General features: G+C 37.2%; 1 protein-coding gene across 1 annotated transcript in view; it reads left to right on the top strand.

Annotated features, from left to right (window-relative positions):
* The window catches only part of JADE1 (jade family PHD finger 1), a 320862-nt gene that overhangs the window by 96626 nt on the left and 211917 nt on the right, over positions 1 to 12319 (top strand). Inside the window, exon 3 of the mRNA XM_042935504.1 lies at positions 7138 to 7186. The gene's annotated coding sequence lies outside the window, so the exon portion shown is untranslated. The remainder of the gene's footprint in view (positions 1 to 7137; positions 7187 to 12319) is intronic.

The following is a 12319-nucleotide window of genomic DNA, read 5'->3' as shown; positions in this document are numbered from 1 at the left end:
GAGAAAAAAATAACTGTCAGCCTATAAATCTGTACTCTGATAATCATGAAAGGGCATGAGTTTAAAAAAAAAAAATCTCTGGGGTGCCTGGGTGGCTCAGTTGGGTCAAGTGTCCAACTTTGGCTGGGTCATGATCTCGTGATTCGTGAGTTCAAGTCCCACGTTGGGCTCTGTGCTGACAGCTCAGAGCCTTGAGCCTGCTTCAGATTCTGTGTCTCCCTTTTTCTCTGCTCTTCCCCTGCTTTTGCTCTCTCTCTCTCTCTCTCTCCTTCTCAAAAATAAATAAACATTTAAAAAAATTCTGTACATACCAACATCCAACATACACATATATTTATTTATAGAAATATACATATACATATATACAATAAACTTGATAGCAGAATTTCTGAAAGATGTACTTCAGGAAGAGAAATTTTACCCAGACAATTTAAGCACAATAAAGAATGATGAGCAAAGTAATTGTTAAATATGTAACTGAATACATATGTAATTAAATAATAATATTTAATTTGGGGTTAATACAGAGAAATAACTAAAATTCAAACAAAAATTACATGGAAAATAAAGTTAAAAGGGTGTAAGTTTCTTGTGTTTGAAAAATTAGTAGAGCAACTGATTAAGTATATGAATATTTTTTAGTGTTATTTTATTTTTGAGAGAGAGCACAAGTGGGAGAGGGGCAGAGAGAGGGAGACAGAGAATTCAAAATGCGCTCCAAGCTGACAGCAGTGAGCCTGATGTGGGACTAGAACTCACAAACCACAAGATCACGACCTGAGCCAAAGTCGGATGTTCAACCAACTAAGCCACCCAGGTGCCCCTGAATATGTTTTTTACATTTAAGGATAAACATTAAGAGAATAGTTATAGGGTATATACTGTCCAAAGCAATTAGTGGGGGTAGGGGGATAGGGAAAAATTATAATTGATCCAAAAGAGGGCTAGGAATAATTTTTTAAAAGAAGAAAAAACAGGCAAAGAAAAGATCCAAAAAAAGAGAAATAACTTTGATTAGAAATCACAATACATATAAATGGATTAAATCCTCCAATTAAAGGTAGAGATTCTCAGTTGGACTGAGAGAAAAAAAGAACTCATCTTTACACTCTTTATAATACCTAAAATTTAAGAGTATAGTTTGAAGGAAAAGAATTGAAAATAAAATAGGCAAATTCTAAACAAAAAAAAGCTATGGTTTCTATATTAATATCAAATGAAATATTCTTTAAGGACTGAAATATCATTGGGGATTAAATGATAAGAGGAAGAGCTTCCAGGACAATATAACAAAAATTTTTAATAGATTTTATTTTTAAGTATCCTCTATAACCAACCTGGGGCTCAAACCTACAACCCTGAGGTCAAGAGTCACATGCTCTACTGACTGAACCAGCCAGGCACCCCTAAACCATAGCAATTAAAAAAAATTTTTTTTAAGTTTATCTTGAGAGACAGAAAAAAAGAGAAGAGGGGAGGGGCAGAGAGAGAATCCCAAGCAGGCTCTGCAATGACATTGTGGAGTCTGATGTAGGGCTCAAACTCACAAATTGCGAGATCATGTCCTGAGAGTTGAAGTTGGCTGCTTAACCAACTGAGCCATCCAGGTGCCCCCAAACATAACAATTTTTAAATAGAGCTAATAACATAGCTTTAAATTATATAAAGCAAAAATTGACAAAGTTGTACCGGGGAGACAGGTATAGAAGCAAACAATGAACAAGTTGAATTGGAGGTGAGTGCCTATGAAACCTCCTATTAGGGAAGTTAAAGGCACTTGAACATAAATGGGATCTCTAGAGAGAGACTAGTTTTAGGTCTAAAAATTTGAAAGCATATGGGGCACCTGCGTGGCTCAGTTGGTTGAGCTCTGGACTTTGACTAAGAAAAAGGCATAACTATCCCCAAATATCAAATGTGTGGCATTATTTTTGTACCACTTAGCACCAGGTATTAACCATTTATCAGCTGGTTTAACCATATCTGTACCCACAGAAATTAGTATTTAATAATTTTGCAATTCTACTCTAAAGAATCTAAATAACTGTCTCCAACCATAAAAAAATTAGATAACTGGACACCTGGGTGGCTAGTTAAGCATCCAGTTCTTGATTTTGGCTCAGGTCATGATCTCACGATTTTTAAGTTTGAGCCCCATATTGGCTTGCTGCTGTCAGTACAGAGCCTGCTTTAGATCCTCTGTCCCCCTTTCTCTCTGCCCCTCCTCTGCTCGCACTTGCTCTCTCTCTCTCTCTCAAAAATAAACATTAAAAGAAAGAAAGGAGGAAGGAAAGAAAGAGAGAGAGAGAGAGAGAGAGAGAGAGAAAGAAAGAAATTAAGAAAGAAAGAAAGAAAGAAAGAAAGAAAGAAAGAAAGAAAGAAAGAAAGATGTATTATCCCAAGCTCAATAGATTCTGAGCTTCTTGAGGAGAATAAGTATATACTCAGCTTTGAAGGACCTTTGTGCCTATCACAGTGCATTATACAAATGCTCAGTAAGGGATAAATTGAACATATTGTCATAGATATTATTTTTTTAAAGATGTACATATTTTTAGTTCTAGAGATTAATATTTACTGAATGAATACTAAGGGAACTATAAGAAAGGTTTGAGATATGGTTCCTACCTTCAGGAATATTATAGCTCAGTTGGAAAATTTTAAGACCTCAATAATTTGAAAAATTAAAAAATAATAATCAGTTGTCTATAATCAAGTGTTAACTACTGTGGTATTTGAATGAGAAGAGAAAGTTAACCAGAGATTTGAGATATCGGAGAAATCTGTAAATAGGTGAAATTTTAGTTGGTACTTTGGTTTTAAAAAAAGAGAGAAAAGAACATTTTGGCTTGAGGAATTGGCATAAAGGTTCAGAGGCAGAAATTTTTGACATTGATGACTCTAGTTTCAGCGCAATATAAGTGCTGAGACTTGGTGAGAGAGAAAGTTGGAAAGATCTTATGCATTACAGAAGTTCTTAAAGTTGTTAGCAGTACTAAAATTGCTTTAGAAGGTAATACAGGATAATGGGCTTTTAAATTGGTCTGACATAATTTTTCTCTTTTTTTAAAAAAATGTTTTATGTTTATTACTTTTGAGAGAGAGACAGAGTGTAAGCAGGGGAGAGGCAGAGAGAGAGAGAGAGAGAGAGAGAGAGAGAGGGAGACACAGAATCTGAAGCAGGCTCCAGGCTCTGAGCTGTCAGCACAGAGCCTGATCCAGGGCTCGAACTCGTGAACTGTGAGATCATGACCTGAGCCAAGTCAGGAGCTTAACCAACTGAGCCACCCAGGCGCCCCTGACAATTTTTCTAAGCTACTTCCATGAATAATCTGGAAGTGGTTTTTGAAACAAGGACGGAATGGGAAGCAGGAAAATCTGTTAAGATATACTTAAAGTAATCGAAGTATAAACTGATAATGTCCAGGATTAAGGTAAAACCAGGGGAATAGGAAAAAATGGGGTGAATTTAAGGGACATTTCAAAAGAAGAAATGACAAAATTTGGTATCAGATTGGGTATAAGCAAACAGAACTAGATATGAGTCAAAGATAAGCCAAGAATAATGCTGGTATCCTGGACAAACAGCTTTTTGTCAAGAAGAGTCAATAAGCATAAATTCATAGAAATTTAGAGGTGGTAAGGACCTTAGAAATTATATGCACAATGGGGCACCTGGGTGGCTCAGTTGGTTAAGTGTCTGGCTTGGGCTCAGGTCATGCTTTCATGGTTCATGGGTTGGAGCCCTGTGTTGGGCTCTGTGCTGACAGCTCAGAGCCTGGAGCCTGCTTAGGATTCTGTATCTCTCTCTCTGCCCCTCCCCCACTAATGCTCTGTCTCTCTTTCTCAAAAATAAATAAACATTAAAAAAATTTAAAAAAATCATATGGACAAATCTCTCTTTTCAGAGATGAGGAAATCAATCGATAGCTTATGTGACTAGTTCATGGTCACCCTGGTGGTTGACTGAGGAAATGCCTCGAATCCAAGGAGAAATATATCTGTGATCAGCTGGGATTAATGCTGTTGGAGGGAAATCAGTGTTGGGTGGATAAGTCTGGGGATCCTCTGAAAGGCAGTTGGAGAAACAGGGAGTGAATGTGGTCTTCAAAGGAGAGAGTATACAAAGACAAGAGAAGAGAATTAATGACAAAGTCATAGGGAATATCCACTTATTAAGGACTCAAACTAGAAGGGAGATGGCTCCTAAAGGAATCAGGGAAGGATAGATCAGATGTGAGGGATAAGTGGAAGTGGCCAGATACAGATCCTGTAGTATGTTGTCCTTATGATGACTTCAGTTACTTATTTTATTTTGCACAAAACTGTTTCCTGTATTTTTATGTAAATATCACCATATAATCTGCCAATACTTTATTTCATATTGAGTTTTACCCCATGCATGGTCTTTTTGTTTATTTAATTATTAATATTTGTTATTTTCATAAGCAAACATAATGTTTCACATTCAAATCATTGACAGTTATCTACCTATATACCATTCTTCCATCCCACATCCCTCCCTCCCCATACCTAATATAGCCACTATTCTTTGCACTTTTATATAGTGTTATCACTCTATGTATACACATAACCCCCAAGGGAATGTTTTAGTTACTTTTTTCCTTTAAAGTGGATTTTATGCTGTAAGTAATCTTTGGAACTTGCTTTTTCACACAATATTATGTTAAGAACCACCCATATTGTTGTATATAGTTGTAGTCCATTTTTACTGTTTTATGGAATTCCATATTGGACTATGCCACACTTTATTTTCCTGTCAATGGTTATTTAGGCTATTTCCAAATAGTTTAGTCTATTTAAAATAGTGTTACTATGAAAATATTTACACATGTCCACTGATGTATATTGCAAGGACTTCTATGGAGTATATATCTACTTATATTGATTTAAAAGACTTTTTGTAGGGGCACCTGGCTGGCTTAGTTGGTAGAGTGTGCAACTCTTAATCTCTGGGTTGTAAATTCAAGCCCCATGTTGAGTGTAGAGATTACTTAAAAATAAAATCTTAAAAAAAAATGAAAAATGAAAGTCCTTCTGTAAAACATAGCACATTGGAATGGCATTAGGCAAATGTTCTAATTGTGGAAATTTGAGTGTAAAATAACCAACATCTTTTCCTAAGATGAATAGATTCAAATACCACCCTTAGAGCCTTGTATAGTGTGCACTCAAGATAAGAGTTGTTTACCAAATGTTTTCTTGGGGGCCAAAATTGTAAGCTGTAGCTGGTGACAGATTTTTTTCCCACTGACCCAATTTAATGTCAATGGTATTTTCAGGATACAAAAGGAAAACTGAGGGCCAGAGGCAAGGAAAAGAGATACTGGGTTAACTGAAGCTTAGGATTGCTTGACAGCTAGTGCAGAATAATTCACTTTTATCTCCTTTGTGGGTCTTACCCTACCTAACAGCCCTCCTTGTGTGAACATGAACAATATGAGCAAAAAGAACCAAGGAAAATGGCTCTGTCAGGTTTGTTCTCTCAGAATCAGTTGGTGGTCTACCAAGAAAAGTTTCTTACTCTCAAGAGGTTCTGAGCTTAAAAGTCTTGTCTCTGTGAACATGTTAGAAAGAACACTTTTCTGCATGGGTGTATGTGTGCACACACAGGTGTGGATGTGCAAGGGAGAAGTAAGCACTGGACAGACACAGAATTGTACTGCTACTCTCTATATTATTGTCTTCTCTTTTTTTTGAAGTATTACAAACATCTTTTCACCTAAGTAAAAATTGCTACTATACATTAAATGACAATAACTTTGTTGCTGAAACTTCCCATTCACTTTTACTTGCAGTAATCACACCAGAAACCATGCACATTTTTTAGTAAAACTACCTAATTTCCTTCTTTGATTGACCATCCTAGCCTTTGTGTCCGATGACAAAGCCTTTGTGCTCCTTTAACACCTACCTCACGTGGTATCATGACAGAAGGGAAAGAATGGTTATCTGACTGTGTATGGATGTGGAAAATGAGGACCATACAAAAGGCCAATGAATTACCAATGTGACACAGGTCTTACTACCTTACAGTGGGGTCTTCTTTGACAGGACCTTAGGGAAGAATCTTGTGGTCTCTAACTTTTAGTCATTTCTGTACTCCCATTCTTCTTATTTTTGTTTTTTTGAAAATAAATTTTTAAAAAAGTTAAATGGTATACAAATACCATGCATTTGGGTAGAACATAGTGCCAATACATCATCAATCATTCCAAGCCCACACATAAAACATACATAAAGAAAATATGATTTCTAAATTGCAGTGTGTGTTCTACAAGGAGATATGTAAATCAAGATAGAAACAGCAGAGGTTTCTTTTTTGTTTGGACAGTACTTTAGGACATAACAAGGAATTATATATAGCCCTTTTCCCTCACTATGTCAAATGAGGATGCATTTCCCAATTTGTTTACCTGCCCCCCAAAGAGCTAGAACTAAGTTGTATTCAATTAAGGTCTGTGCTTGCAAGTACATTACTATAAAGTCCATATTATTTGGACATTCTGTATGTAATCTCTATTCAGCATTTATCTACACATAATATTTAAGGCTTATAGACTTAGCCCTATAAAATAATATTATCATTGCATGTTTATTCGCCTCCAGTTTCCTGTAACAATATATTAAAATTTGATTGCAAGTATGTAGAGAGGAGAAAAGGTGAATTCCTCTTGTAGAAAGAGCATTAACCAAAGCCTTCTGATTCTCATTGAGAATTAATGCAGCAATTTTTCTATAGATAAAAGAACCTCTTATCTTATGAAGAGCTGCATTAATTACAGCCTGAAATTCTGTTTCACGCATCCTCTTTTGGAGCCAAGGAGAGAGCAGAAAAAATGTGTGCTGTTGGAAGTCTGTACTCCCATTTTCTTTTTCTTCTTTGAAAATAGCTTTTCTGAAAGGTAAATAGTACACAAATGCCATGAGTTTAGGTGGAATACAGTGCCAAAGCAATACTAATTATTCCAACAACAGCAGTAGCTATAACTCTAAAAGCAAAAAAACAAATTCCAATGTTATGAGTAACTTTGCTGATCATAATAAAAGAAAATGAAATTTAATGTCAATAGCAGTATGAGTGTAGGAGGTAATTCTATTTCATTTTCTTTTTAGACAAAACAGAAATGGAACATGGAGATACAAGCAAACGAAAAAAGCCCAGGTAATAAAGAGTATACTGATATCTACAATCCACATTGAGGCCCAAAGCTTTGGTTTTAGAACTATAAAAGGCAGTTTTCACTTTCTAGAATCTATATTAAGACGTATACTGCCTTGTGTGTCAACTATACTCAAATAAAAAAATAAGAGAAAAAGGACCTATACTAGGACCCAATAGGGTGATGGTGACCAACCAATAAATGGACACAGAGGAAGAAAGTGAGAATAATATACTGAGCAGACATTCACTATAATAGCAATACTATTGTACATGTGAAATTTACCAATACCTGCTTCCTGTTTTCTTTGCAGCTCTTCATGACCTTTGCTCCCTTTCCTATTTAGCACCAATCCTTGCCCAAGCTTTGTCCAATGATTGGTTTGGGTCAAACTGTGTATGTGTGCAGGCCTGACATATAATGGTGCTGCCTACATGCTCAGGTTTGGGGAAATTTTCTTTCCTCATTTATTCATGCATGTAAAGGAAAGCCAGGCTATTCTTATGCACTGTTACTATAGACCATGTTCTCCATACCACCATTCCAGGAAAAGAATCAGGTGAAATGGAATACTTAGAAGATACTGAAGAATTAAAAGTAGTAGCAGATAAGCATAATTCTACAAGTAAGAACCCAGTAACAGTCCTATTACTCTTCTCTAGGAATCCTGAGATAAATGTATTGAATCTGTTAAAATATCTGAACCCAATATATATACTTGACATTCATCAAGGTAAAGCCAGTTTCCCTTTGACAGCTTGGAATGGGTTCGCATTTGCAAATGGTGTTGCCTTGTGTGGTAGAAAGGACACAACAAACCTAGGTTTGAATTTCAGATCTGCCATTGATTGGCTGGTGACCTTGCCAGAGTACTCTTCTAATTCTCAGTGCTCTCTCACAATGTGGAAAATGATACTTAACTTGCAGAGCTGTTGGTATGGGTAGAGATACTGTATAAAGTGTCCAGAATAGTACCTGGCACACATGGGCTGGAAAAGCAGATAACTTTTGTTGTCATTGTTGTTTATCATTTTGGCACACTACTTTCTCATAAAATATCTCTAATATTATAAAGAATATAAAGACCCTATTAACTTGAAATAATAAAAATGCCTTAGATTCAGAACCACTTTTCATCCAAAGTACTCAAAATCCATTTCTATTTCTCTGACTAGTTCTGTAAGGAGAAAGATATACTACTGTGGAGAACATGAGGACACCCAAGTACAGGTACAGGAGTAGGACAGGATACCACTGTTTGGCTACAGTCTGGCTTTACCACTTTCACTGGCCAATCCAGGCTAAGGGAAGAAACAAAATGGCACCATGAGGAAGGTGAGCAAAAGGAAAAGGATTAAACTCTTCACATTTTAGGCTACCAGGGATGTCTCAAATGATCCCATGAAATACAAATCACTTCAAGTCACCTGAAAAAAATTAAAGAATTTTGGAAAATGAGCAATTTACATAGAAGCTAAGAATTGAAGCAAGGATCTGGATTCCTCTCAAAAATCATTTTTAAAAAATTTTGTCCAGAATTAGCCCAGTCATTGCTTCCGTTCTCAGCTTTTCTCAAGCTGTAGAAACAGAGCCAAACTTAGTTCCTTCAGGTTTCTTGTTGGCTGCCAAATGATGAGGCCCTTCATCTCCTCCCTGGTGTTGCAATCCTTTCTCTGCGATTGCCTCATCCACCACCTGCCTCACGCCAACACTTTGCCTACTATTTTCTTTTCTGTCCCTCCTTCCCGTGTGGCCACTTGGCCAGCTCACCAGCAGTGGATTGGCCAGGAGCAGTGGGCTGTCATGTGACCAAATCCAAACTGCTGTGAAACACCTAAGTCAGAGTTTTCCATGACGCACCTGCTACGTTCACATTGGCTCCCAAGTAAATAAATGGTCAAATCGTTTCCAAAAGTGGTTTTGACAAAGAACAACTTAAACTGCCAAAGATGTGTTGACACATGGGCTGTTATCTAGGAGAGTGAGTAAAGCAACCCACTTGAACAACAAGAACAGATAAGGCCCACCTCTTTGTCCCCTTGCCTTTTTACATTGATATTCCTGTGGAGACAAAGGGAAAGAAGAAAAAGAAACAAAGGCAGATCTTTAGCGCTGGCTGTCCCAGGGTTGATTAGGATGCTGATCTGTGTGGCAGGTTTCTAGGTTCTCACCCAACTTCTTGGCTGCTATTCAAAGGATTTAACAGTGCGCTTTGTAAATAGTAGTGTACAAAGCCAGTCTAAAAATAGTACATTTCCAGGGTCTGAATTGGGTGAGTGGAATGAGTGGCAATGGCTGTATTGTACAAGACAGATTACAAGTGAGTTACTCGATGGTACTTGATATGCAGGGTTATTCACATGCTTCATCTGGTTTGGTTAAATAATGCAAACACATTTACCAATGTACATGATCGTTTTGTTTATTTGTGCTCTGGAGAGCTTGTGTGTGTTTATGACAGACAAATGTACATGTTCTATTTTCTGACAATCAAACAAAGCTCTCCCAGATGAGGTAAATAGCTGAGTTAAATAGTGGAGCCGACACTCCTGAGAATCGCTGATGTGACACTATGGTGGTTGTTAATGACAGGTTTCCTGCTGCGCTTGCTGCCCTAAAGGATTTTTGCTGAAGGTGGGAATCAACCAGAGTCTCTGACAACTACTGGGACTGCTAGGTCTGGCTGAAATCTCTCTTGAAACTATGTGTATGAAGGCTTATGCCTCACTAGAAATTTTTCACTGTGACAGCAACTGGGCTTGTTCTTCCTCCCTCTCGCTCCTGAGGCTGGGCTTTGTGGACAGCGAAGGTGAGGGGCTCCTCCTTAGACCGGAGCAGACATTGCAGATGACAACTCACAGAAGACCCGGTTCAGGGAAAAGTCTAAAGGAACTTTCAATAGGAATATTACTTTCTGAAATAAAGGTGCTGGGAAAGTGTTTTGCAATCTTTTGAAAGTAAAAGCCACTCCTCTTAATGTTTTCAGCCATAAGTGGTGGTTAGTCCTATAGACTTTGAGGAGAGAAATTTTCTCATATCAAAATACAATATAATTATTTCATACATAAATAATTATCTTTCAGGAAGTTTGGAAACTTTATTATTTAATGCAATGTGGAAACTCTTGGGTGAAGCCTTCAGTCATTCTGGCAGGTTGGTTTCCAAAAATTTTACACGATGGAAACTGAGAATGGGGACAGCTCTTGAAGAAATTGGACTGGGGATATACATTATAGAGGATTTAAAAAAACCAGCATGTAACTTTGGGAAATATTTCTCCCGCCCAAATTTTATGCCTTTAATTTCATACAGTAAATTGGGTCTGATGATCTCAAGGAGCATACATGTTGGCACTCCTCTCTCTCCTCCTTATGCTCTGTGACTTTAGGCAAGTTTCATAAACTCTGACTCCCCAGTTTCCTCATCTGTAAAACCGTGAGAACAGTGCCCACCTCATTAAGTGTTGTGAGGATTCAATCAGGTAATGTAAGTAAAGCCATTAGCCCATGGTAATAAATGAAACCATGGTCATCACAATAGGAGGCAATTAGCATTCCTGGGCATAGCTTCTTACCTGCCCAACAACATCCTCGTCTTTCCAAATGGCTATCATCTCACAGTCTGAGCAGTATGCAAATGTCTAATTCCTTTTGAGAATTACCACTGCCATCATTATTATTATCCTGGTTGTTGAAGAATGAACAGTTCAGAAAATATTAAATCAGACTTTCCATGACCTGTCATTTCCCTCTTTATCACCATCTACATGATAATGGTGGTTAATTTCTCTTTAGAGCTATCTTTGAAGATAACATAAATCATTATTTTGGTTATTCTGGATTCTCTCAATCTGGCTTTTATTTCTTATGCTGAAGTATTAAGATTTTTTTCCATAAGGTAGATATTTGCTTACCTCCCCAAAGAGTCTGGGAAACAACATAAATTTCATCTCTTTGAGCCTGAATTTTCAAATGAATGAGAGAATATAACTGAACAGTCTTTCTGGTCTGGTGCACACCCTTGGGTGTGAGTAAAGTGAGCTCTGAAAGAGTCTGATGTAGTTATGCAGAAGTGAAGAGTCAGATAACTTCCTGAAGATCATGGTCACAGCAAAATCATTTACCCACCATGTTTGTAAAGTTAAGAAGGGCATATGAAGTAACACTGTAAGTGGAAAAATGAAATTGTGCAAAACAAAATGTAGACAGTACCTCTACAACAATTTTCAGGATTTGCTTTCAGTTTGCAGTGTTGTAAACTTATTCCAGAAAGAAGGATCACCGTTACTTTCACAACTTTTAATGATTATCATTCAAAGTTAACTAAGCTCCTATAAGCAAAATCTTTTCAGCCAAATATATGAAAGTATTGGAATTCACCCATTTATAAAATTCTCACAGCACTATACTTAAAAATCATATCAGAAAGACAAAGGATTCTGATAATTGTCCAAGTTTTAGTTTTCATTGGACCAACTGAATTAATTCCTTTGCTTTCTCTGCAGAGAGGGCACAGTCTTGCCTGTAATGGGCTTTTTCTCAAAGGGATAAAGTGTACTAACACAGCAACTAAAAGACTGAGACTTTCTTTTTCAATTCATTTGAGATTGGTTTTGTTTTATTGTAAGCCTATCTACTAATGTGCTGACTGAGTTCTAGGTATTGAGAGGGATTAAAAACTATATCTGTGTTCCTGGATCTTGTTGGGGAAGAAATTACTTTTATCTAAAAACCACTCAAGACAATGTCCCTAAGTATCCAATTACATTTAATCAGCTGCTAAAATAATGTCAGAGATCACCAAGGCTGTGGATAGTCAACCCCAGGTTAGGCTGGTGTGGCAGAGAAGCAGTATTTGGTAAAGGTAGATAATGGTGGCTATTATGGGCTGAATTGTGACACCCAAAATTAATATTGGGGTGAAGTTCTAACCCTCCAATAGTTAGAAAGTTACTGTATTTGGAAATAGGGTCTTTAAAGACAGTTAAGTTAAGATGATGTCATTAGGATAGGCCCTAATCCAATATGACTGGAGATCCTTCTAAGAGGATATTAGGAAAGACCATGTGAAGACATAGGGTGAAGGTGACCATCTACGACCTAAGAAGAGAGACCTCAGAAGAAACCAGCCCTGCC

The sequence above is a fragment of the Panthera leo genome, chromosome B1 (genome assembly GCF_018350215.1).
Source record: "Panthera leo isolate Ple1 chromosome B1, P.leo_Ple1_pat1.1, whole genome shotgun sequence".
NCBI lineage: Eukaryota > Metazoa > Chordata > Mammalia > Carnivora > Felidae > Panthera > Panthera leo.
Note: the sequence above shows the minus strand (reverse complement) of the source record. Positions and strands in the feature narration are given on the sequence as shown.